The following is a 21,750-nucleotide window of genomic DNA, read 5'->3' as shown; positions in this document are numbered from 1 at the left end:
TTTCTGGCAACAGATTATTTTCTTATATTATATTCCCTACAGTGTATGACTCGGCTTGAACTCTGAACTCCTCCTCCATTGTTCTGTAATATTGCGTACCCCGACTGGTTTTTGACCCTCTGGCTTGTTCATTGACTCCTTTTTCCATCTCACATTTTGGATACCATGCTCCCATCTGGCTTTGACTTTTTGCTCGTCTCTGACCTCATGCTTTGCTCTGGTACTTCATTTCCCTGTTTGTTTCTGGCTTCGGCCTTTCTGACTACTCTGCTACCTCCTGGAGGCAGCCTTCACTTCTGCACCGAAGTGCTACACAGTAAGTGCAACCCTTTTTCCTGTAACATCGCCCCCTTGTGGTGGCTGAGCCAAATGTTCTGCAGTTGCATTACATTATCACTGACCAACTACATTTTAAATGGAGTTCGCACTTTTTTTTCTCTGGTTTGGATCCACTCCATACCTTGGCGGACCAATGGCTAACCTTACTCTGATGATGCAGGAATTTTCTGTGGCGCACAGGACCTTGGTTACTTCTCAGAAGCAGGTGCAGAGGGAGATAGCTGAGACAGTTAAGTTAACTTGGGGGACCTCCTCTGTCAGTAAGTCTGGTGAGGTGACTGACATGTCTCTGCACCCTCCTGAACCTTCGGTGAAACTCCCTGACACTCCTTTGTCAGTAAGTCTGGTGAGGTGACTGACGTGTCTCTGCACTCTCCTAAACCTTCGGTAAAACTCCCTGACACCTTCTCTGGTGAGAGGGACAAGTTCCGTACGTTCAGGGAGGGTTGCAGATTATTATTTTCCCTTAGACCCCGAACTTCAGGTGATGAGAGTCAGCTGGTGGGAATAATTATATCTTTACTGAGGGAGGATCCTCAGTCTTGGAATTTTCCCTTACCCCCGACCGCTCCTGAGAGAATGTCCGTTGATAAGTTTTTTGAGGGTCTGGACCTCATCTATGAAAAACCAGAGTCAGATTGGCAGAGGACACTATTATGGGTTTATCGCAAGGAAAGCTCTCTGCCAAAAGGTACTGTTCGGAATTTTGGAGATGGTCCCTGGAGGTGTCGTGGAATTACTCGGCAATCAGGTGTCCGTTCCGGAGGGGACTTTCTGATCATTTAAAGGATGCTTTGGCTCTTCATCCTCCTCCCTGCTCTCTGTAAGAGACCATTACTCAGGCCGTTCACATTTATCAGAGGTTATGGGAGAGAATAGTCATGCAACGGGAAGCTCCTTTCTTTCCGATTAAACCAAAACCTTCACAACCTGCTGAGCCCATGGAAGTAGGGGCTATCACCTTCAAGGAAAGGGATAGGAGAAGTCGATGGGAAGGCAAACTTTGTTTTTACTGCGGTGCTTCAGGACATTGGAAAAAGGACTGTCCATCCTGTCCTCCTACTACCAAGGTGTCAGGAAATTCCTAAGTCTGGGTAACTACCGAGAAGGTTGCCAGACTCACAGGTACCATTTTCCTCATTCCTTAAAGTACTGTTAAAAGTGGAACATGGTGTAGAGAACTGCTTCACTCCCACTTTGGCCTTTGTGGACTGTGGGTCATCCATGAACCTGATTGACTCTAAATTGGTGGCCAGCTGTAAGTTGGGGACAATTAGGTTGGAGACTCCTATTAAAATCGTGGCCATTGACTCTACACCCCTCACCAAAGATGGGGTTAATTTCATATCTAAAGAGTTTTCACCCTCAAGGTGGGGGCCCTGCACCAGGAGCATATTTCATGTTTTGTCTTGGATAAGCTCCCTGCTGGCCAGGTGTTGGGGTTTCCTTGGTTGCAACTTCATAACCCGTTGATTGACTGGGGGTCCCGGGATATTGTGAAATGAGACCTAATTGTTCTGAAGTTTATCTACTACTATGTCTATTGCAGTAAAGTAAATGGTCAGCACAGCCCAGGGGTAGAGGTGCCTAGAAGTAGGTGCCCAGACCTTGGAATATGGTATAGGATATACTTGGCACACTCCAATGAGTCTGATGCAAGAAAGACTTGCAGACCGAAACGTTTGTGAACATTGTGAATAGTGTATGTATTGTATTAAACACTTTCTTGCATCAGACTCACTGGAGTGTGCCAAGTATATCCTATAACATACTACTATGTCTATGTCATCCATCAGTACGGAGAGTATTCCGGAGTACCTGAAGGACTTTACGGATGTATTCTCAGAAAAAAAGGCTGAGGTTTTGCCACCACACCGCCCATTTGATTGTAGCAGTGATCCTGATGCTAAATTGCCCAAGGCCCGTTTGTATAATTTATCTGGTCCCGAGCATACGGCCATGAAGGAATACATCTCTGAGAGTCTTCGGAAAGGGCACATTCAACCTTCTGTGTCCCCTGTGGCAGCTGGGTTCTTTTTCTTGAAAAAGAAAGATGGTGGTTTACGCACATGCCTCGATTTCTGAGCGTTGAATAAGATCACTGTGAGAAAAACTTACTCTCTCCAACTTATCCCTGATTTTTGCAACCAACAGTCTCGGGCTAAGTGGTTTTCAAATTTGGATCTTCGGGGGGCATATAATCTCATCCGTGTATGAGAATGGGATGAGTGGAAAACTGCATCTTTCACCTCTGAGGGGCTGTTCAAAAATTTTGTTATGCTTTTTGGTTTACCAATGTGCCCGCTGTTTTTCAAAATGTTATCAACCATGTTTTTTTACTTTATTGGGTGCTTTTTGGTAGTGTATCTTGATGATATTCTGGTGTACTCTGTGGAGAAGCAGGCCCACATAGGTAATCTGCATTCAGTTCTCCAGAGACTCCGAGAGAACTGTTTCTTTGCTAAACCGGAGAAATGCTTGTTTTTGGTCCAGGAGTTGTCCTTTCTAAAGGTTCATCTTGTCTGCTGAAGGATTTCGTATGGACCCTACAGTAGAAAGATTCAGGTCATTGTGAACTGGGTTCAACCCAGGGATCTTAAAGGTCTTCAGTGTTTCTTGGGGTTTGCTAATTATTATAGGAAATTTATAAGTGGGTTTTCTCAAATTGTTAAGTGCTCACTGATTTGACCCGAAAGTGGTCTGATATCAAGAATTGACCTGCTCCTGCAGCAGACACATTTTTACGTTAAAGAAGTGTTTCATGTGTGCCCCCGTATTGAGCCATCTGAACCATTTATTGTGGACGTGGACGCCTCAGAGGTGGGGGTGGGGTGGTATTGTTCCAGGGACCTGCTACTTTAACCAACTTAAGATCTTATGCCTTCTTCCCCAAGAAATACTTTTCTGTGGAAAAGAATTATGATGTAGGTAACAGAGTTATTGGCAATTAAGCTAGCATTTGAAGAATGGAGGCATTTTTTTGAGGGGCAGTCCATCGAATCACTGTGTTTTACAGTTCATTAGAATCTGGCTTACATCTAGTATGTCAAGAGGTTGACACCAAGACGGGCGAGATGGTCACTTTTTTTCTCAACGTTTCAATTCTCTATTACCTTTTGGCCTGGTTCTAAAAACGTCAAGTCTGACACCTTATCCCATAGTCTGAACCCGATATCACCTCCTGAACCTCCTTCCTCCATTCTTCAGCATAGTGTGGTAGTTGCTAGGGTGTCCTTGGTCTTGGAGCGAGAGATTCGTGAGGCTCAGCCTCTTGCTCCTTCATCACTGCCAGTTAATAAGCTCTTTGTGCCCATTCAATTTCGTCTCAGGATACTTTGGGAGTTTCATTATTCTGCCCTGAGTGGACATCCTTGAATCTCGGCTACCAGTAAAGCTGTTTCTAGGTTGTTTTGGTGGTCCTTGTTGGCTTCAGATGTGGTTAAGTTCGTGTCGTCCTGTGATGCATGTGCTCATACTAAAAGTACCTAAAGCTGGCTGGCTGGGGAATTGGTGAATTTGCCAACTCCTGACAGACCATGGACTCATCTGTCTATGGATTTTATCACCGATCTTCCTTCTTCTAGTGGTAAAATGGTCATTTGGGTGGTGGTCGAAAGATTTAGAAAGCAGGAGCACTTTGTACCTTTGACAGGTCTACCTAATGCAGAGACATTAGCTAAATTGTTTCTTCAACATGTGATATGGTGCCTGTGAGTGTGGTTTCTGACAGGGGAGTGCAGTTTGTGTCCAAGTTCTGGAGGGCCTTTTGTAAAAGGCTGGGTATCTGTTTGACCTTTTCTTCAGCATATCATCCTGAGTCTAAGGGTACCGTCACACAGTGGCATTTTGATCGCTACGACGGCACGATCCGTGACGCTCCAGCATCGTAACAATATCGCTCCAGCGTCGTAGACTGCTGTCACACTTTGCAATGTACGACGCTGGAGCGATAATTTCATGACGTATGTGCGATGTAGAAGCTGTTGGTTACTATGCACACATCGTATACAATATCGTGCACACCTTTGTTACACCATGCGATCATGCCGCCACAGCGGCACACTAGACGATGAAAGAAAGTTTGAAATGATCTGCTACAACGTACGATTCTCAGCGGGGTCCCTGATCGCAGGAGCGTGTCAGACACAGCGAGATCGCTGGAACGTCACGGATATATCGCTGGAACGTCACAAATCGTGCCGTCGTAGCGATCAAAATGCCACTGTGTGACGGTACAAATAGAGAGAACCAATCAGTCCTTGGAACAAATCTTGCGTTGTTTGACCAGTACCAGCAGGGCGATTGGTATTCCTCTTTGCCTGTGGCTGAATTTGCTTTTAACAATTGCATTAATCAGTCCATGGGTACCTTCCCTTTCTTCTGCAATTATGGGTTTCACTCTCATTTTGGGGAGTTTTCTCAACTGGATTCAAGGTGCCCTAGGGCTGATCTAGCTCTGCAACATTTGGGGGAGGTCTAACGCAAAACTCAAGAAACCTGTAATCAATTTGTGGCCAGGAGAACACTTGTATATCTCCCCCAATATTAAAGTCCAAATCCTCAGGACAGTTCGGGGAGCTCCAAAACACATACAAAACAAGAGAACGGAGCAACAAAATCCCAAAAGACATGATCATAAAATCATACAAATTTTATTAAACCAATATTAACACATTATATCAAAATATATAAATATACAGCAGGCATATAGCCAAGAAAATGGAGTGTGGAGAAAACTGGTGGTATGCTTGGGGACCAGGAGGAAGTAAATTACATTACATCCAGGGTACAGCCAGGGAGATCACCACATCACATTACTGTCTCATAGCGTTATTTCGTGGTTTAAGGGACCTCAATATGAATGTCCATGGCAAAGTATATAATTATGCACTGCCACCCTATCGGTGAGCATAGTCAAACAGGCTTACCCATAGGTCAGGATGACTCCCTCCGGTTAACAAGCAGACCCCCTGACGCGCGTTTCGCCGTCTGCTTTTTCAAAATGGGTGTGTCAATTGGTAGTTCTTCAGGGTTTAAATGGGGAGAAAACCGGAAATAGCGCTGGCGTTCCGGCGCACGCGCACTCGGGACCCGGCCCACCTAACCCTGCCGGTCGTCATCACTGCGAGCGCATAGGCCCCTAGGTATCAGATTACGTGCCAGATATTGGCCCAGAGAGGCCCTGTTCCACCACAGCCTCGTCCTCCTGTACAACAACGACTTTAATCTGCTAATCCTCTCCCCCGAGTCTCCTCCATCTGAAGTTAAAATCCCTCCAGAGTCCTCTTTCAACACCTCCTGTAGCCGGGACAGCCAAGTTTGGTCCCGGGTACGAAAGTCCATTTGTTTAGAGTTTGATGCTGTGAAAAACACAGAAGAATTAGGTCTAACGCAAAACTCAAGAAACCTGTAATCAATTTGTGGCCAGGAGACATGATCATAAAATCATACAAATTTTATTAAACCAATATTAACACATTATATCAAAATATATAAATATACAGCAGGCATATAGCCAAGAAAATGGAGTTTGGAGAAAACTGGTGGTATGCTTGGGGACCAGGAGGAAGTAAATTACATTACATCCAGGGTACAGCCAGGGAGATCACCACATCACATTACTGTCTCATAGCGTTATTTCGTGGTTTAAGGGACCTCAATACGAATGTCCATGGCAAAGTATATAATTATGCACTGCCACCCTATCGGTGAGCATAGTCACTAGCGTGAGTCAAACAGGCTTACCCACGCCTGTTCCTCAGAAACTGGCCAACTGGGATGGCCTTAATTGTGCCTAACCGGCAGGGTTAGGTGGGCCGGGTCCCGAGTGCGCGTGCGCCGGAACGCCAGTGCTATTTCCGGTTTTCTCCCCATTTAAACCCTGAAGAACTACCAATTGACACACCCCTTTTGAAAAAGCAGACAGCGAAACGCGCGTCAGGGGGTCTGCTTGTGAACCGGAGGGAGTCATCCTGACCTATGGGTAAGCCTGTTTGACTCACGCTAGTGACTATGCTCACCGATAGGGTGGCAGTGCATAATTATATACTTTGCCATGGACATTCGTATTGAGGTCCCTTAAACCACGAAATAACGCTATGAGACAGTAATGTGATGTGGTGATCTCCCTGGCTGTACTCTGGATGTAATGTAATTTACTTCCTCCTGGTCCCCAAGCATACCACCAGTTTTCTCAACACTCCATTTTCTTGGCTATATGCCTGCTGTATATTTATATATTTTGATATAATGTGTTAATATTGGTTTAATAAAATTTGTATGATTTTATGATCATGTCTTTTGGGATTTTGTTGCTCCGTTCTCTTGTTTTGTAACATTTGGGGGAGGTGTGGCAGGAGGTTCAGAGGAATATTGGGGAGGTTTAGGGGAGGTATAAATTCTTTGTGGACAAAAGGTGATCTGTGGGGCCAGTATTCCGGATTGGGGATAAGATTTGTTTGTCCACCAGGAATATTAAGCTTAAAGTTCCTTCTGCTAAATTGGAGCCCAAGTTCATTTGCCCTTATGAGATTGCAGAGGTGGTCAATCCTGTAGCCTTCCATTTGCACCTTCACCGAAACTACGGATCCCCAATGTGTTCCATAAGGCTCTTTAGAAACCTTTGCGGTCTTCCTCTGGAGAATCTCCATCTCCTCTGCCACACATTTCAGTGGATGACCCAAAATGAGTATGAGGTGGAATGGATTGCGGACTCTTGCATGGTATGTCGCTCACTCAAGTATCTGGTCCATTGGAGGGGCTACGGTGCAGAGGACCGTTCCTGCATTCTGGTGCAAGGTCCATGTGGAACGGTTGGTCTGGACCTTTCATGCTCTGTATCCTGGAAAGCCTGGGGTCTCGTGCCTCCCTTGAGAGGAGGGTACTGTCATGATCCAGGTCGGGGGTTTGCTTCTTGCTTCTCTTTCCCGGCCTGGTCATGGAGGAGTTAACATTTCCTGCCTCTCTTTTGTTCTTGGGTGGCTATTTATTGGTGCTATTTTAGGTAGCCTTTGTCAGTGATACTTTATGCTTCCTGGCTATAGAAGCTGATCCATATACCCTAGTGATACTTCTGCCTCTGACTTCCCATGTGTGTGTCTGACCTGTTCCTTATCCCTGACTCAGTGTAATTTTGATGATTTCCCTACATTGTATGACTTGGCTTGAACTCTGCCTCCATTTTTTCTGTCTCTGGTACTGCATTTCCCAACCTGCCTTTGACCCTCTGGCTTGTACTTGACTCCTCTTTCCGTTTCATGTTTTGGATACCGCGCTCCCATCTGGCTCTGACTTTTGGCTCATCTCTGACCTTGTGCTTCGCTGTGACCTCTCGTACTTCATCTCCCTGCTTATTGCTGACTTCAGCCTGTCTGACTACTCTGCCGCCTCCGGTTGGCGGCCTGCATTCCTGCACCAAAATGCTACACAGAAAGTGCAACCCTTTTTCCCGTAAAATCATCCCCTGGTGGTGGCTGAGCGCAACTGCTTCGCAGTTTCAGTACAGTATGGCTCTGGGAAGAAGTGAACAAAAAACAAAATCACAAAAAAAGAAAAACCCAAGGTTATGAAGGGGTTAATGGTGTTCTAATCCCACACTATAAAGTAAGCTGTAAAATAGATTAAAACAGCCAATTTTTTACTAACAAAGTAACCTAATATCTTACAAGACTTTTAAAGAGCTTCTGGGTTTTGCTATAAAATCTGAGAGCATTATAGCATATTAGCAGAGAGCCTGGGATTCCAGGGATGTATCACTTACTGGGCTGCTTTGTGCAGTTTTGCTAGAATCCCTGTTTTCCCTGTTGTAGATGTAGCAGTAGTTAGAATGCTGAACTATTTATGACCACCCCACACCTCTGATTGGCATCTCCCCGTGTTTGCATGGGTTTCCTTCAGGTACTCCAGTTTCATCCCACATTCCAAAGACATACTGATTGGGAATTTAAATGGTAAGCCCCATCAGGGACATCGAAGGTAATGTGTGCAAACTGTAAAGTGCTGTGGAATGTGCTAGCGCTGTATAAAAATAAACATTATTATTCTTATTATTACACTGTACATTGTCAGCATGCTATCATTGGTGGGGACGGGGTTACACAGATGAACTGTACTACGTTAAACCCGACACCTGGTCCAGCAGTAATAATCTTCTGCAAATAAAACACTAATTGTATTGGATCAGAAAGCTGCTAAGCAAGTGACAGATTGCTAAAATTAAGGTAACGTGCTCTATAACATGCTGCTGTCATATCAAATAGCAAAAACCTTCTGACAGATTCCCTTTAAGTTGACTGCAGGAGATCCACTTTAACCACTCCCTAATAATGATGTTATTTCAAAATGAATTATCAATATGTCACAAAATGCTGCAGTAAAATTGTGCTCTGCAAAAGAGACCTGATTAATTTCATCTTGTTTTTGAACTTCCACTGACATACCCACTAAAAAATCAGCAGCAAATAGCAATGGGTAAAATAATTAACAACACTATTAGAAAATGTGCCTTATGCTTAATGAGAGTAGGAACATAGAGTCTATAAATGTGCAGTAATTATGTTAACAGTTTAGTTTGCACATGAAATAAGAATTTAAATTGAATTCAAGGCAACAGGAGATAAGGATATAATAAGGTGAAGATAGCAGTAAGAATTAAATTGAAAGGTCAGGGCTTCATAAAACTGATAATTCAGAAGGATTAGCCAATACCTAATCAGAATGACTAAATGAGTGGCATCAGATATTGGGATCCTTCACAAGTTTTATTAACTTATTCAAATTTATGATTTGGTATTGGTGTGCACCACTTTAGTGACTTAAAATCATAAGATTAAAAGTTTTTAATGTACGCCTTTGAAACACTGGCAGAATAAAAATGTTGTCAATTATCACAGTAAAGCCTGCAGAAATGAAAACCAAATGAATTTAAAGTTTTAACACAAATATAAAATAAGTGTGCTTATTGCAATTTTTAGCCATTCAGTTTAATTAATTTGGTCACAGCTTTAACATTACACAGTTAGCAAACACTTTTCATATGCATGAAAGGTCAATAACTTGTGTTTTCATGAGTAGTAAATTCATACATAAGATGAGAACACTTCTTAGGGGTCATTCGAATGTCAGTATAATTCGGTTCTGAGATTGGACCGCAATGTACGTACCGGCCTCAGGTCTCTCGACCCGAGTGTAACACCTTCAAAGAAATGTGTGACGCTTCATAGAAATATATGCAGCTGTCAAACTCGGTTCAGGAGAACAGCAGTCAGTCAGTGCATTGCTGCACGATCTCAGACCAATTGATACGGACAGGACAGGAAATTGGTAGACATTGTCCAGCAGGTGATGAACTTCAAAACATTCTTAGGGTACCGTCACGCAGTGCAATTTTCATCGCTACGACGGCACGATTCGTGACGCTCCAGCATCGTAACAATATCGCTCCAGCGTCGTAGACTGCTGTCACACTTTGCAATGTACGACGCTGGTGCGATAATTTCATGACATATGTGCGATGTAGAAGCCGTTGGTTACTATGCGCACATCGTATACGATATATGTTACACCATGCGATCATGCCGCCACAGCGGGACACGAGACGACGAAAGAAAGTTTCAAACGATCTGCTACGACGTACGATTCTCAGCGGGGTCCCTGATCGCAGGAGCGTGTCAGACACTGCGATATCGTAACTATATCGCTCGAACGTCACGAATCGTGCCGTCGTAGCGATCAAAATTGCACTGTGTGACGGTACCCTTATTCTGCCATACACAGGATGCGCCATTATGAGCTTGAAAAAGACCTGTGATGGGTCGAAACATTGCATTCTGTGTATGGCAGAAGAAGGATGTTATTGACCTGCTTGACAATGTCTACTATTTTCCTGTGCATGTTGTATTCAAGTGAGTTCCTTGGATTTTGGACTCCCCGACACTAAATAAATAACTGATGCAAGATAGCAATATGTAGCAATTAGAAAAAATTGTAGTGATCTTAAAATAAGGTAAGGGATTAACACATGGATATTGGATCCAATTTTCATTTCTGATAATTTCATAACACCATGGTTCTCTAGCAAAAAAAATGTGTAGGGTTGAATAAAATGCATTTGAATTTAAGCTACAAATACATTTTGTTCAAATCTGCAACAATGTCCTGCACTCATCCTAGCACTGTAAAGGAGAAATGTCTTCCCATCTCTGTGACAGCACATGACCAGTGATGTGTTTGTAGAGGGCTGGTTATTTTGATCAGTTTATTCATAAAATCAACCGGTTTCTCCATAAGAGCCATAAAAGAGAAGTGGGCTTCTAAACCAATCCAGTTGTTTTAACCCCTTCACCCCTGAGCCATTTTCCAATTTTCCTTCTTTTTCTCCCCTTCTTCCATGAGCTATAACTTTTTATTATTTATTTTTTCATCAATATAGGCATATGAGGTTTTTTTTTTTGCGGCACGAGTTGTAAATTTGAAAGGCACCATTAACTTTACCATATAGCGTACTGGAAAATGGTAAAGAAAAATGCAGTGCAGTGAAATTTCAAAAAAAGTGCAATTCCACAATAATTGTTTCTGCTTTTTATGTATCATGTTAACTATATGGTAAAACTGACCTGGAAATATTATTCCCCAGGTCAGTAAAAGTATTGAGATATCAAACATGCATGGTTTATTTTGTATTTAAAAAGGTAAAAAAAAAATCAGAACTTTGTTTGAATTTTTTTTAGTGTTTAGCATATCGCCATTTTCCGAAACCCATGTCATTTTCATTTTCGGGATATAGGACTGGGTGATGGCTTATTTTTTTTTATACCATTTTGGGGTAGATACAATGTTTTGATCACCTCATTGCATTTTTTTGCATTGTTGCGGTGACCAAAAAAACATAATTCTGGAGTTTTGATTTATTTTTCTCATTATGCTGTTAACCAATCTTGTTAATTTACTTTAGATTTTGATAGATTGGACATTTCCGTATGCAACGATACCAATTAAGTAGAATGGGCTAGTAAATGATTTACTGGATGGCTACTAGATTATTATATACTTTTTTTTGTTTATCGAATCGACTTAGCTTGTGTTTTATTATTCTCTCCTGGAGCGCCATCTGGGGCTAGTATTTGTTTTATTGGACGTCTACCATTCTCTATACATTCTTTGTTCATTGGACCCACTTACTTTGCTCTGTGCTATTCTCTTCTTGAGCGTGGTCAGTCTATTGAACACTTTATAATGAGCCCAAGGAATAAGTCTATAGCATCTACTATGGGTCAAAATACATCATCTGCTAGCTGTATACTACAGCTGACATTCTGCTGCATCATGAACAGTCAGTATCAGCACAGATAATGGCTGTTTAAATCCCTAGATGCTGTTGTTGATTAACACAGCAGCATCTATATGGGTAACAGAGAGAGGATTCTTCTTTAACCACAATGCGATTATGTAGCCCTAATTGTTGATATGGCAATGCTTGACTGAGCAATGGAAACAGAGTCTCCTCGTTAAGATAACCTAAACTAAGGATGTTTGCTTGCAAAAATTGTAATTTTTCAATACAGGTTGCATTAATTCTTAGAAACACTTGAAGAGTGAATAAACTTCCTCACAGCAGTTTTAAATATTTTGAGCTGTGTGGATCACTATTTTATTTTTTTATTATAAATTTCCTCAAAATTACTTCAAAGCTAAATAAGTCCATAAACAATTAGCAAATTAACTTGAAAAATTAAAAAAAAAAATGCTGCTTAATTTTTAACCCTTGTAAAATCTTAGAAAAATGAAAGGAATGTTAAAAAATGATGCTGCCATAAATTTAAAATAAGGTAAATCATATGTCTAAACTTTTTTTTAGTAATATAGTTATTTTCTTTAAGAGTATAAATATTCTATTTTTGGAAATTGCAAATTATTCTAAATATTATTCAAATATCTGATAGATGTTTGCCTTTATTTATAAAACGAACTTTAGCACTAACATAAAGTACAGTGTGTCACAAATAATAATAAAAAAATGTTAAAACATTTCACACAAAGCTACTCAGATTTGAGTAATTGGGCTTGGTCAATAAAGGGTTAAGATTGGTCTATCAACTTTGACCCTAGGCAGCTGCTTTTAGTCATTGACTTTAAGCTGCGCCTTTAATTCTCTTTGCTTGAGTAACTCATCATGTAGATAAAATAAAACTCATTTTCTTCAAATGTCTGTCAATATAACTTTATTTGATAACAAATGAATGCAACTCAAATGATCTTTTTTGTTTCCCCCCTGCAATAAGCTTAGACACTTATTAAAAGAAACAGTATGGCCTTCAGCCTAACTACCTGTGAGATAATTAACTTTGCAGATTTACTTAGGTGAAGAGGTTGGATGAGCATCTAGATCAGAATCAGAGAGGAAGCAGAATAAAACACTATGCTCTGACTAAAACTACCTGGGCATGTCCCATGTTAAATGGTTTGTTTTAAATGCTTCCCCTTTGGCATGCAGCTATTTAGATTCTTTTTGGCATCCCTGAACCTTTTTTGTCAGGTAATTAATTAAAGGAGCATCTAATTAACCCAACATTGAACTTACATAAAATCATTAGCAGCAGCAGAAAGCCCTATGGGTGCTGTTTCTTTCATATTAGAGAAGAAAATGTACCAGGGACATGACATGTCTTAATCAAAAACATATATAGGTGTCATTTAAATGTCAGATTTTTTGATCTATTAGTTTATTATTATTATCCAGTGCATGATAGAATTGCAATTGTTGATCAATATTCAAAAGGTTATTTAACAGAATGTTAATACCACTCCTGTTTATTTTTATTGTGCATTTCTCTTTATTGCACACTTCTCTTACCAGTAAAATGTCAAAGGAAAACACCTGCAGTATTGGTTATTTTGAAGGAGTAGGCACTACCAGTTCGATTAACTTATACGATGCAAATGCTGTAGAAAAGGACATGAACCACACATCTAAAAATCATAAGTGGATCTAAAGCCCCCAAGCAAAACATGAGGTTCTTGGTCCAACATTCTGATCAGACTGTATGAAACTCACTGCCCCATCACCGACTCTCAATGGGTCTCTAACTTCTTTAGCCTTAAAGCCTTGTCAACCATAACTGCAGCAACAATGCGCGACCTGGTCCTTCACAGTACCCATGCTGAAAGGGTGAGTCCCCAAGACTGCAGGCTACACAACCTCACAGGCAAACCACCACAGCAACAATGGCCACCACACAGCACCAACACCAAGTGAAAGTATCTGGAAAACTCACATTCCGCAAGCTCTCAGACTGTGATCCTACACTTTGATAATATCTAGTTATAGGGATCAAAACAGAGGATGGAGTGCTTCAACTCCATATTGTCCTTGTGAAGAAATAGTAATGAAAGTTACAAGAAGGATTAAAATTTAAGTTGCTTTATTTCTTGTAAGAGCAGATGTAGTAAAATGCTAATTATGAATTTTCAATCAGAAAAAAAGCAATAAATCCCAGTCATGATGTAAGTCCCTTAAGTTTAAAGGAGTTCTTCATACATGTGATAAAATAGAACCTGATCATGTAATTCAAATGTCCTAGTGGTGCCTAAGGATGGGTTGAAGTCTGAAGAAACATTTCTCCCAAGACTTGTGTCTCAACTGACAAACAAGCAATATCAAAAGCATACATTCCTCCGTTATGTGTCGGGGAAGGACTGTGACATAAGAAGAAATAAGTTTTCTCACTTACTTGCTAATAATAGGCAGAGAGAAGACAAGTCTGGCGTCGCCCCTTATTAAGTTATCCTTGAGTTATTCCATGAGATTGAAAGGTATCTCTCTATGTACACAAATGTGGAATAGGAGAATCCTCTAAATCAAGGTGCCAGGGGCAGTCTCAGACTAGTCTTTCAGTTTTTTCATTACTTGACAAACATTTTGGGCAACACTAACCACGGTCTCCCAGACACTGTTTGAAATTGGAGAGGAAAGACACAATATTTTGTGATACCAGTTTTCTGGTGTAAACATCTTGATGAATCAAAGCCTTAGGGTACCGTCACACAGTGAAATTTTGATCGCTACGACGGCACGATTCGTGACGTTCGAGCGATATATCTGTGACGTTCGAGCGATATCGCAATGTCTGACACGCTCCTGCGATCAGGGACCCCGCTGAGAATCGTACGTCGTAGCAGATCGTTTGAAACTTTCTTTCGTCGTCTAGTGTCCCGCTGTGGCGGCATGATCGCATGGTGTAACATATATCGTATATGATGTGCGCATAGTAACCAACGGCTTCTACATCGCACATACGTCATGAAATTATCGCTCCAGCGTCGTACATTGCAAAGTGTGACAGCAGTCTACGACGCTGGAACGATATTGTTACGACGCTGGAGCGTCACAGATCGTACCGTTGTAGCGATCAAAATTTCACTGTGTGACGGTACCCTTAGTCTTTTGTGTTTGTTCTTAGAGTGCTAAATTAGCAAAGCAAACTGTACAGAAAAATAGTTTTTGCATTGTCATTTACAGAGAGATATACAGTAACTTGTTTATTTTTTTGGTAAGGCTTACGTTCACATTAGCGTTCCGCTAATGTGCGTCGCTGTTGCGTCGGCGACGCAGCGGTGACGCAGCGGCGACGCGCCCCTATGTTTAACATGGGGGACGCGTGCGTTTTCTTTGTTGCGTTTTCCGACACGTGCGTCTTTTTCGACGCTAGCGTCGGACGCAGGAAAATGCAACAAGTTGCATTTTTCATGCGTCCGATTTTCGTCAAAAAACGACGCACGCGTCGCTAAACGCAGCGTTTTTGCATGCGTTTTTGGTGCGTCGTGCGTTGCGTCGCCGTTGCGTCGCCGACGCACCGGCGCGCAACGCTAATGTGAACGTAGCCTAAAGCTGAACATTTTCAGAAGCACATCAAGAATTACTGCAAGGTTTCCCAAGTAATCTTCATGCCAATATTGAGAAATGAATCAGATCTCTACTAACCCCTGTAGGGATTTCACTCACTCGGGTGCGACGTCTAAGACTCAGGAGGCACGTTTCTTGAAAAGTTCATAGGGTTTATTGCATCATAAACCACGTGGCGAAATAACAGAAAACAAATAGCCTTTGGCTCAGGAAAAGAAAAACAAATGTCCAGTCCTTCCGGCTCAGTCCTGGAGCCTTGACACACACAGGAGGGTTTCACCTCCTCACATATCTATCTGTGTTAAGCATTAGGCTTTCTTTTATATGTCTAACCACACCCAGAACCCATCACATGACCAGACATGTGGTTGTGACATCACCACAGGTCCTGAAACACATATAGGTAGCTATGGTTACATCACAGCAGCAAGCCATCTATAAGACACATATCTCCCATCGATTAGACATCCTTTAGCCACGCTACATACCTCCCCCCTCTGCCTATAGCCGTGGGGCTTGGCACTTTCCCCCACTAGACAAGGGATTCTTGACAGGGCATCAGCATTACCGTGCAGCTTTCCGGCCCTATGTTCCACATGGAAACAGAAGTCCTGCAGGGCTAAGAACCAACGGGTGACCCTAGCATTTCTAGCCTTCGTTTCCCTCATCCATCTAAGTGGGGCATGGTCGGATATCAGTCTAAATTTACGTCCCAGCAAATAGTACCGTAATGTGTCGACTGCCCATTTTATGGCCAAGCACTCCTTTTCAACGACTGAGTAGTTCTTTTCAGACGAGGACAGCTTCCTACTCAGATAGAGAACAGGATGCTCCTCTCCATGTAGTTCTTGGGAAAGGACTGCTCCCACCCCAACATCTGAGGCATCTGTCTGAAGAATAAACTCTTTCTTGAAGTTTGGGGCCATCAGAACGGGTTGCTTACATAAAGCCTCTTTCATTTCTTGGAAGGCTGAATCTGTTTCTTCGGACCACTTAACCATTACTGATTTTGTCTCTTTTAGCAGGTCAGTCAGAGGCGCCGCCATTGTGGCGAAGTTTGGGATGAACCTCCTGTAATATCCCACGATTCCCAGGAAGGCTTTAACTTGCTTCTTGGAAACTGGTTTTGGCCATGTTTGAATTGCCTCCACTTTACTGATTTGGGGTTTTATTTCTCCATGACCCACTATGTATCCAAGGTACTTAGCCTCTTCTTTACCCAATGCACACTTCTTCGGGTTTATTGTAAATCCGGCCTCTCTTATAGCATCAAACACCGCTTGGACTTTCTCCAGATGACTCTCCCAGTCCGGGCTAAAGATGACGATATCATCTAGGTACGCAGCAGCGTATGCTGTTATGTTTGCTAATGACAGGTGTTATGAAGGCAATCCAGAAACACAGTGTGCTTAGCGATCAGAGCGCACACAGTGATCTGACAAATACCCAAAAATACAAGAACGAGCTCTGAGACGTGGAAACTCTGTAGACTGCACACCTGATCCTATCCTAAACACAACTAAAAGCGGCTGTGGATTGCGCCTAACAACTACCTAGGCAACTCGGCACAGCCTAAGAAACTAGCTAGCCTGAAGATAGAAAAATAGGCCTGACTTGCCCCAGAGAAATTCCCCAAAGGAAAAGGCAGCCCCCCACATATAATGACTGTGAGTACGATGAAAAGACAAAACGTAGGGATGAAATAGATTCAGCAAAGTGGGGCCCGATATTCTAGGACAGAGCGAGGACAGTAAAGCGAACTTTGCAGTCTACAAAACACCCTAAAGCAAAACCACGCAAAGGGGGCAAAAAAAAACCCACCGTGCCGAACTAACGGCACGGCGGTACACCCTTTGCGTCTCAGAGCTTCCAGCAAAACAAAAGACAAGCTGGACAGAAAAAAAGCAACAAAAAAGCAAAAAGCACTTAGCTATACAGAGCAGCAGGTCACAGGAACAATCAGGAGAAGCTCAGATCCAACATTGAAACATTGACAAGGAGCAAGGATAGCAGCATCAGGCGGAGTTAAGTAATGAAGCAGTTAACGAGCTCACCAGAACACCTGAGGGAGGAAGCTAAGAAGCTGCAGTACCACTTGTGACCACAGGAGTGAATTCAGCCACAGAATTCACAACAGTACCCCCCCCTTGAGGAGGGGTCACCGAACCCTCACCAGAGCCCCCAGGCCGACCAGGATGAGCCGCATGAAAGGCACGAACAAGATCGGAAGCATGAACATCAGAGGCAAAAACCCAGGAATTATCTTCCTGAGCATAACCCTTCCATTTAACCAGATACTGGAGTTTCCGTCTAGAAACACGAGAATCCAAAATCTTCTCCACAATATACTCCAATTCCCCCTCCACCAAAACCGGGGCAGGAGGCTCAACAGATGGAACCATAGGTGCCACGTATCTCCGCAACAACGACCTATGTAATACATTATGTATGGAAAAGGAGTCTGGGAGGGTCAAACGAAAAGACACAGGATTGAGAACCTCAGAAATCCTATACGGACCAATAAAATGAGGTTTAAATTTAGGAGAGGAAACCTTCATAGGAATATGACGAGAAGATAACCAAACCAGATCCCCAACACGAAGTCGGGGACCCACACGGCGTCTGCGATTAGCGAAAAGTTGAGCTTTCTCCTGGGACAAGATCAAATTGTCCACTACCTGAGTCCAGATCTGCTGCAACCTATCCACCACAGAATCCACACCAGGACAGTCCGAAGACTCAACCTGTCCTGAAGAGAAACGAGGATGGAACCCAGAATTGCAAAAAAATGGAGAAACCAAGGTAGCCGAGCTGGCCCGATTATTAAGGGCGGACTCAGCCAACGGCAAAAAGGACACCCAATCATCCTGGTCTGCAGAAACAAAACATCTCAGATATGTTTCCAAGGTCTGATTGGTTCGTTCGGTCTGGCCATTAGTCTGAGGATGGAAAGCCGAGGAAAAGGATAGGTCAATGCCCATCCTACCACAAAAGGCTCGCCAAAACCTTGAAACAAACTGGGAACCTCTGTCAGAAACAATATTCTCAGGAATGCCATGCAACCGAACCACATGCTGAAAGAACAAAGGTACCAAATCAGAGGAGGAAGGCAATTTAGCCAAGGGCACCAGATGGACCATTTTAGAAAAGCGATCACAGACCACCCAAATGACTGACATCTTTTGAGAAACGGGAAGGTCAGAAATGAAATCCATTGAAATATGTGTCCAAGGCCTCTTTGGGACCGGCAAGGGCAAAAGCAACCCACTGGCACGAGAACAGCAGGGCTTAGCCCTAGCACAAATCCCACAGGACTGCACAAAAGTACGTACATCCCGTGACAGAGATGGCCACCAGAAGGATCTAGCCACTAACTCTCTGGTACCAAAGATTCCAGGATGACCAGCCAACACCGAACAATGAAGTTCAGAGATAAGTTTATTAGTCCACCTATCAGGGACGAACAGTTTCTCTGCTGGACAACGATCAGGTTTATTCGCCTGAAATTTTTGCAGCACCCGCCGCAAATCAGGGGAGATGGCAGACACAATGACTCCTTCCTTGAGGATACCCGCTGGCTCAGATAAACCCGGAGAGTCGGGCACAAAACTCCTAGACAGAGCATCCGCCTTCACATTTTTAGAGCCCGGAAGGTACGAAATCACAAAGTCGAAGCGGGCAAAAAATAACGACCAACGGGCCTGTCTAGGATTCAAGCGCTTGGCAGACTCGAGATAAGTCAAGTTCTTATGATCAGTCAATACCACCACGCGATGCTTAGCTCCTTCAAGCCAATGACGCCACTCCTCGAATGCCCACTTCATGGCCAGCAACTCTCGATTGCCCACATCATAATTACGCTCAGCGGGCGAAAACTTCCTGGAAAAGAAAGCACATGGTTTCATCACTGAGCAATCAGAACCTCTCTGTGACAAAACCGCCCCTGCTCCAATCTCAGAAGCATCAACCTCGACCTGGAACGGAAGAGAAACATCTGGCTGACACAACACAGGGGCAGAACAAAAACGACGCTTCAACTCCTGAAAAGCTTCCACAGCAGCAGAAGACCAATTAACCAAATCAGCACCCTTCTTGGTCAAATCGGTCAATGGTTTGGCAATGCTAGAAAAATTACAGATGAAGTGACTATAAAAATTAGCAAAGCCCAGGAACTTTTACAGACTTTTCAGAGATGTCGGCTGAATCCAATCCTGGATGGCTTGGACCTTAACTGGATCCATCTCGATAGTAGAAGGGGTAAAGATGAACCCCAAAAATGAAACTTTCTGCACACCGAAGAGACACTTTGATCCCTTCACAAACAAAGAGTTAGCACGCAGGACCTGAAAAACCATTCTGACCTGCTTCACATGAGACTCCCAATCATCTGAGAAGATCAAAATGTCATCCAAGTAAACAATCAGGAATTTATCCAGATACTCACGGAAGATGTCATGCATAAAAGACTGAAACACAGATGGAGCATTGGCAAGTCCGAACGGCATCACTAGATACTCAAAATGACCCTCGGGCGTATTGAATGCAGTTTTCCATTCATCTCCTTGCCTGATTCTCACCAGATTATACGCACCACGAAGATCTATCTTAGTGAACCAACTAGCCCCCTTAATCCGAGCAAACAAGTCAGATAACAATGGCAAGGGATACTGAAATTTAACAGTGATCTTATTAAGAAGGCGGTAATCAATACACGGTCTCAGCGAACCATCCTTCTTGGCTACAAAGAAGAACTCTGCTCCCAGTGGTGATGACGATGGGCGAATATGTCCCTTCTCCAGGGATTCCTTCACATAACTGCGCATAGCGGCGTGTTCGGGCACGGATAAATTAAATAATCGACCTTTAGGGAATTTACTACCAGGAATCAAATTGATAGCACAATCACAATCCCTATGCGGAGGTAGAGCATCGGACTTGGGCTCTTCAAATACATCCTGATAATCAGACAAGAACTCTGGGACCTCAGAAGGGGTGGATGACGAAATCGACAAAAATGGAACATCACCATGTACCCCCTGACAACCCCAGCTGGATACCGACATGGAATTCCAATCCAATACTGGATTATGGGTTTGTAGCCATGGCAACCCCAACACGACCACATCATGCAGATTATGCAACACCAGAAAGCGAATAACTTCCTGATGTGCAGGAGCCATGCACATGGTCAGCTGGGCCCAGTATTGAGGTTTATTCTTGGCCAAAGGTGTAGCATCAATTCCTCTCAATGGAATAGGACACCGCAAAGGCTCCAAGAAAAACCCACAACGTTTAGCATAATCCAAATCCATCAGATTCAGGGCAGCGCCCGAATCCACAAACGCCATGACAGAAAACGACGACAAAGAGCATATCAAGGTAATGGACAGAAGGAATTTGGACTGTACAGTACCAATGACGGCAGACCTAGCGGACCGCTTAGTGCGCTTAGGACAATCAGAAATAGCATGAGTGGAATCACCACAGTAGAAACACAGACCATTCAGACGTCTGTATTCCTGCCGTTCAACTCTAGTCATAGTCCTATCGCACTGCATAGGCTCAGGTTTAACCTAAGGCAGTACCGCCAAATGGTGCACAGATTTACGCTCGCGCAAGCGTCGACCGATCTGAATGGCCAAAGACAAAGACTCATTCAAACCAGCAGGCATAGGAAATCCCACCATGACATCCTTAAGAGCCTCAGAGAGACCCTTTCTGAACAAAGCTGCCAGCGCAGATTCATTCCACTGAGTGAGTACTGACCATTTCCTAAATTTCTGACAATTTACTTCTATATCATCCTGACCCTGGCACAAAGCCAGCAAATTTTTCTCAGCCTGATCCACTGAATTAGGCTCATCGTACAGCAATCCGAGCGCCAGGAAAAACGCATCGACACTACTCAATGCAGGGTCTCCTGGCGCAAGAGAAAATGCCCAGTCTTGAGGGTCGCCGCGCAAAAAAGAAATAATAATCAAAACCTGTTGAATAGGATTACCAGAAGAATGAGGTTTCAAGGACAGAAATAGCTTACAATTATTTTTGAAACTTAGAAACTTAGTTCTATCTCCAAAAAACAAATCAGGAATAGGAATTCTTGGTTCTAACATAGATTTCTGATCAATAGTATCTTGAATTTTTTGTACATTTATAATGAGATTATCCATTGAAGAGCACAGACCCTGAATATCCATGTCCACACCTGTGTCCAGAATCACCCAAATGTCTAGGGGAAAAAAAAAAAAGTGAACACAGAGCAGGAAAAAAAAAAAAAAATGATGTCAGAACTTTTTCTTTCCCTCTATTGAGAATCATTAGTTAGGCTCCTTGTACTGTTATGTTTGCTAATGACAGGTGTTATGAAGGCAATCCAGAAACACAGTGTGCTTAGCGATCAGAGCGCACACAGTGATCTGACAAATACCCAAAAATACAAGAACGAGCTCTGAGACGTGGAAACTCTGTAGACTGCACACCTGATCCTATCCTAAACACAACTAAAAGCGGCT

This window comes from Ranitomeya imitator, chromosome 2 (assembly GCF_032444005.1).
Source record: "Ranitomeya imitator isolate aRanImi1 chromosome 2, aRanImi1.pri, whole genome shotgun sequence".
Taxonomy (NCBI): Eukaryota; Metazoa; Chordata; class Amphibia; order Anura; family Dendrobatidae; genus Ranitomeya; species Ranitomeya imitator.
Note: the sequence above shows the minus strand (reverse complement) of the source record.